This window comes from Stylophora pistillata, chromosome 5 (genome assembly GCF_964205215.1).
Source record: "Stylophora pistillata chromosome 5, jaStyPist1.2, whole genome shotgun sequence".
Taxonomy (NCBI): domain Eukaryota; kingdom Metazoa; phylum Cnidaria; class Anthozoa; order Scleractinia; family Pocilloporidae; genus Stylophora; species Stylophora pistillata.
In genome coordinates this window covers 21,470,434-21,476,619 of record NC_142523.1, presented here as the reverse complement: position 1 = coordinate 21,476,619, position 6,186 = coordinate 21,470,434, and the positions used below count along the sequence as shown (strand labels likewise).

General features: G+C 38.0%; 1 long non-coding RNA gene across 1 annotated transcript in view; it reads right to left on the bottom strand.

Annotated features, from left to right (window-relative positions):
• LOC148730771 (uncharacterized) overlaps nt 1-6,186 on the bottom strand; it is an 85,704-nt gene that overhangs the window by 26,493 nt on the left and 53,025 nt on the right. The gene's annotated exons all lie outside the window — the stretch shown is intronic.

Here is a 6,186-nt window from a genome sequence, read left to right as displayed (position 1 = left end):
TTACCTCAGATGAAGATGAGCAAACTCCCGAGGAAAGTGGGAATGTTTCGCTAGGAAATCGCAAATCAGAGTATTCAGATGACCGTGATGACAATTAATGCGGACTTGAGTATGTCGGAGACTATGTCAGATATGTCATTGCCTTCATCTCCGGAACATCAAGGAATGTCTTCGCCTGAAGACAACAGCGATGATATTTTGGACATGAATTGGAGCGGTGTCTCTGAAGGTGATGGAAGAAGCTATCGTGAAAGCTTTTCAGATGATGAAGAGAAATCAGTTGGTGGCGACATCTCCGATCAAACAGAAATTTTTAAGGATCCCTTTGTGTACCCAGGTTCACTACTTAAACTGTCTGAGAGCGTTCTTTTGATCCTTACTTTGGTGGTTGCTCGCAATCTAAATGGAAATTGTCTTTTAGGTGTAATTGCTTCGATTAATTTGCACTGTATTCCTGGATTACTTAACAATTAAGTGTGTCAGCTCATTGAATGCTCTTAAAAAGTACTTTGCAGACTTGATACATGCATGGGCCATAAGGTAAAGCTGTACACAAGCCATGAGACCCACACCATCCGAGCTTATCCTTGCTATATGGTTTGCCTGTTGTAGCTACATGTATTTAAAGAATTAGTGGCACCGAAATTCAGGTATTTCTCTTTGGTATTTGTAGTTCAGAAGAATCTGAACAAATAATTTATCAAATAATTTAAGCAATTTTGTTATGATGACAGCATAAATAACCCAGCCTAGCTTCACCAAAAACTTGGATTGCATTAATTCATTTGAGAGAAAGGTTCAAGCAGGATACATGCAAGCTATCGTTTAAGTAGAGGCTGATAGTTTCTAAAAGAAACTGTTTGGGGCTGCGTCAGTAGGGGCAATGAAATAATTTGATTATATCAACAAAGTTGAAATGGTAAATTGGCCACTGTTACGATTGTAAAAGCTGACGTTATCATTTAAGTAGGATTGGCAAAATGTTAAATATTTAATAGTTCACAATCAGATCTGCATGCATGAGTATATATAATGTGCTTATAGAGATTGATATAAGCACTTTTCCATTTTAAGTTTATTATTCATACAGTGTAATAAAAATGAAAACAGCACTGCATCATGTAATATTTGAACCCTACAATGGAATTAGGGACTCCTCAATTTACTGTATCAGTCCATGCAAGGCTATATCGATAAATATGAGCAAACATAAATGCTACATATATGTGCAAACTTGCATACATGTTACATATATGTTTTCATCCTCGCCAATTTTCATATATGTCGCATATATGCAGACATATGTAACATATATGTAGAAATGACTGTAGCATTTTAACTATATGTCACATATATGCACACATATGTGACATATATGTGCAACAATTGAACCTATGTCACATATATGTCACATATATGTAGATTTGGTAAGGGAGCTTAAGTCACACAAAGAAGTAATGTCTGCAGCAGTACATGCACAGTTGGGTTTTATTGTTGTCGAGGTAATTGGAATAACGAACAAGCATGAACACATACAATGAATTTTATGTACAGTTGTATAATAAATTGATTACAGTTTGATAGCAACAGCAGTTTTACATTTTTTTGTGTTTGTTTAATCTATAAAAATGATAGTATTGTGCTGTACACTTGCCTAGTAGAAATGCATTTTTGGCTAGTGAATCCTGACCATGTACTAGCCATTCGACTATTAACTTCAAAAGTTAAGTTCGAGCCCTGAAGTTGTATTCCACTTTTACCATTTGCTTAATAGTCAACAAGATAAAACATTCAACAATATTGAGAAATTAACCCACAGTTTTCATCAAAGAGTTTCTATTTCTCTTCAAGTAATTTTCCTTTGACCTCAATTTAAGTAGCATGTTATCATACACTGTTAATAAAACACCTGGCAAGTTCTGTGCTATACACATAAATGTACATTGTACCCTAAATTGATGCAGTACCCATCTTGAAATCAAACATGAGTATCTAAGAAAATGTTATTAAACAACCTGAATATCTTATAATATAAGATGTTCAAGGTTTTTAGTTAAAGTTGAATAGTTTGTGCCATTAATTTCTTTAATGGCAACATTTGATATTTTGTAACATTGCCCTTATATGATTTTACTTGTGTCCTGTTTCCACAAGACCAGCCTCGGAGATCCACTGTTATCTGCAAACCGGACGTCTTGTTTAGTCAAAGTATTTTTGTGAATTACATTCACAGTTTCTGCAGCACCATCAAATAAAATATGGCCAGCAATGTTGACCAATGTTGATTTTCTCGCCCTTGAATTTCCTCTACTGGTCTGTCTGTTGCTTCCATGGTTTCTTGGTTTAATATTGCGGAGGTCAAAATCTGTCTCACTTCCATGGGGATCTTGAACTTTTGTTCTTTTTTTGAGAATCCATTCTTCCTTTTTGCCGTCTCATGGTTTTTCTTTAGTTGAATCATCTGTATTTTAATAACGGGCGATGAAGACTCAAATTTGGGTTGAGCACTGAATGCTTCTCTGGAGAGAAGTAGACAGCACAATCTACTTTAGTGTTTGTTTGGAAATTTTACAAAAATTATTGATTCACGTTTTTGCTGGTCTTTATAGGGGGCAGGTTTTGTAAATAACCAACCCTGCTTTGTTCTGAAATAACAGCACTAAATTATTGAATTTGAGGTGTTACTGATTAGATCAAAAGCATCAAATACTGGTATAAATCAAATCGTTGCATAGAAAAAACCAGAGGCCAAGGGATGAAATGCAAAAGAATTGTACTTGAATGAAAATAATGATGCAAATTAAAATATGGTAGAAGTAGAGAAAAATATTAAAAAAAAAATACACTAAGAAATTGAACTAATCCTTGAACTAAGACTTTAAAAGAATTTACAGCTTGTTGCCTCACAGATGGAAAGGGCAAGGGCGTTCCATGTTCCCACAACTCTATGAAAATAACTGCCAGTATTATAATATTTTAAGAACATTTGTTCTTACATGTCTCATCTTTGGAGTTAACTTATCATTGTGTCTAAATGAATAGTGATCAATGATAATAGATAATACTGTGTCAATTTTTTCAGTGGCGTGATTAAGCACAATAGGATCCTTTCAATATACTTGGACGCGCGCTCCTGGGAACTAGAAACGAGCATGTAATCAAGGCTTAGAGGACACTTAAGATGGTTGCCAGTTCTGGTGTAGGCATTTTTAGTACTAAATCGGTACCTTGGCCAAAAGGGTATGTATTTTCATTGACAACTTTTACTTCTGAAGTAAGATAACTGTAATTAGCCATAAGAAGTGCAATGAGCCAGAAGTTTGAAATACATACGAGCTACAAAGCTAAAGAAAGAGCTAAATGTTTGTAAGATGATAATAATGTTACGTTACAATCAGCTGATGAATTGTAGATGAAAAAATAACATCCAAGTCGATTAAATATCCATAATGTTGATATGAAACAACATAAATATGCTATGTATTAAATGCTTTAATTAAAAAAAAAGCACCTAGCTAAATGAAAAAATAGAAATTAGACTTGTGTGGTAATATACCACTACTAATTTTCAGAGAAAAACAATTAAAGCTATTGGCTTCATTTACAGTGCACCAAAAGCTTCACTCAGCTAAAGCATAAATATACAAAAGAAACAAGCAGAGGACTAAAATTAACACACTTGCTTTTCTGATCATTTTATTTGTCTGAGAGTACTTTGTGATAAATATTAGTCACATTGGTCTCCTTTTGATAGGGCAGATGGAGGTTGCTGCCATATAGCTGCAGCACTGTTTGATCTGGAAGCAAGCATAAGATTTAATGATCTCCAGTCATGTACATAAGGACAGTGCATGTGGAAAAAGAAAGGAAAGACAAATGAGGGAAGTTTGCCCATCCAGGACTCACAAACAAGTTGTGGTGGCTATGGTGTAACAGTAAAAGAATCCATAAAGCCAAGGGATTTTAATCCACTTTTTATTCCTTATGACCCAACTGTATTAGAACAACAGTTGAAAACTGGGTTGCTGGAAACATTCCCAAGCTCTTCTGCTCTGCCTTTTTTGCATTCAGCTGAAGAACCAGGCAAACAGAGGAAGAAATCAGGGATTTGATAAGCAATGATTTAAATGTCAGTAAGCATGAAAGTGTTCAAAGTGTTGATGTTTACTCAATGAATGATTATGCCAATGTGTTTGTTTCTGTTAATAGTGAAAAAGTAACACCTACCGTTTCCAAAGAATTAGCAATTGAATTCCTTGAGGCTATTACATTTAATGAGGACCAAGCAGAAATGATTAACAAAAAGGCTGTGAATCAATCCCAGTCCCAATTTTGGTTTGATCAAAGGGCAGGAAGAATTACAGCTTCCTCATTTTACACTGTGTGCCACCTCAGAGAGAGCACAGACAGGAGAAACACTGTTAAGCATCTTATGAATTAGTCCAATTGCTGAAGATGTAATGCCACAACAATTAACATGGGGCCATGAAAAAGAGAAGAAAGCACTAGATCTTTACATTAAAAAACAAAAGAAAAATCATAACAAGTTGTCAATAAAAAGCAGTGGACTCATAATAAACACACTATGGCCCTTCCTGGGAGCCAGTCCTGATGGTGTAAGGATTTGTGAGTGCTGTCAGAAGAAGTTAATTGAGGTTAAGAGCATGTATGCAAAAAGAAATCTCCCTCCACAGGCTGCAGCTGAGGAGAAGCTCATGTTTGTTGATGACAAATATATACTAAAAAAAAAACAAATGGAACCAGCAAATCCAGGGTCTGATGGGGATAACAGGGATTCATTGCTGTGATCTAGTTATCTACCGTATTTCTTCACCTATAAGCCGAGCGATTTTTTCAGTTTTCGACCCAAAATTTTGGGAGATTTTTCACGGAGAACGGGGTTCGGCTTATAGCCGAGGGTTTTACATTTTAAAAATATACAGTTGCTGAATAACTTTACCCCCCCGGCTTGTAGTCAAGTTAGCAATGAAGCAGAAGTAATAAAACACAACAAAAATAACTTCTGAATATTGGTTATTCACTTTTATGAAATTGGTGGCTCCTAAAGGAGCCGTTTGACGGATACGTGCAAGGGCTTTCAACCCAATGGTTTACTCGCCATCCGTTTCGTTTTCGCTGTCTGTGTCGAACTCGTTCTCTTCTATGTATTCATCATCTACTTCTGGGGTTTCCTCAGAGTAGACCACGTCGTCCTCTGTTCCGTCCAAGGCATTGGAAATACCGCAGGTCTTGAAGGATTTGACAACCATCTCTTCGGGTATCTCTGCCCATGCTTCCTTGATCCACCTGAGGACAAGATTTCTGCTTGGCGCCTTCTTCTTCCCAGCTGGGGTAAACTCAAATGGCCCAGATGTCATCCACGCCAAGTACTTTCGGCGCACATTATCTTTAAATGGCTTGTTTAGGCACTTATCCAAGGGCTGTACAACCGGGGTTAGGCCACCAGGGATAACTGCGACGTCAATGTTTCGCTGCTTCAGGTCATCTTTCACGGAATCGGTCAAGTGAGCTCGGAATGAGTCCCACACCAAAAGGGAACGCTCGGCACGGGGCAAACTCTGTCGAATCCATTCTCGGATGCCCTGTTCATCCATCCACCCTTTCTTATGGAAGGAAACACGAAGAGGATGCGGCACAACCAGATCTCTCGGTGTACGGACGCCTTTGAAGATGACTTTCGGTGGCACCTTTGCTCCATCGGCAGCAACAGCAAGAACGACGGTGAAGCTCCGCTTTTCCGCTCCGCAAGATTTTACTGGCACTGTTCGGCTTCCACTGAATTCCAGTGTTCGGTTCGATGGCAGCTCAAAACGCATGGGTGTCTCATCCATGTTGTAGATGCGGGATAAAGGGTAGTCGGCGCGTCTTCTTGCTGCAATGACGAAGCGATGAAAGCACACAATGTTCTCTTCGAGATCGGCGGGCAATCGCTGGGCCAGAGTTGTTTTGGTTCGCATGCTGACCGAGTGGCGTCGTTTCCATTTCTCGTACCATCCACGGGAAGCTTTGAAAGCAGGATCATCGGAGAGCTCTTTAGCTTTAAGGCGAAGGATCAATCCACTCACCGCAATACCTACGAAAAATAAAATAACAATCTTATTTTGCTGCGAGATAACCGTAGATTCGTGACTGCAGCACTCTTTTCGTGACATGTTATGAAATTGT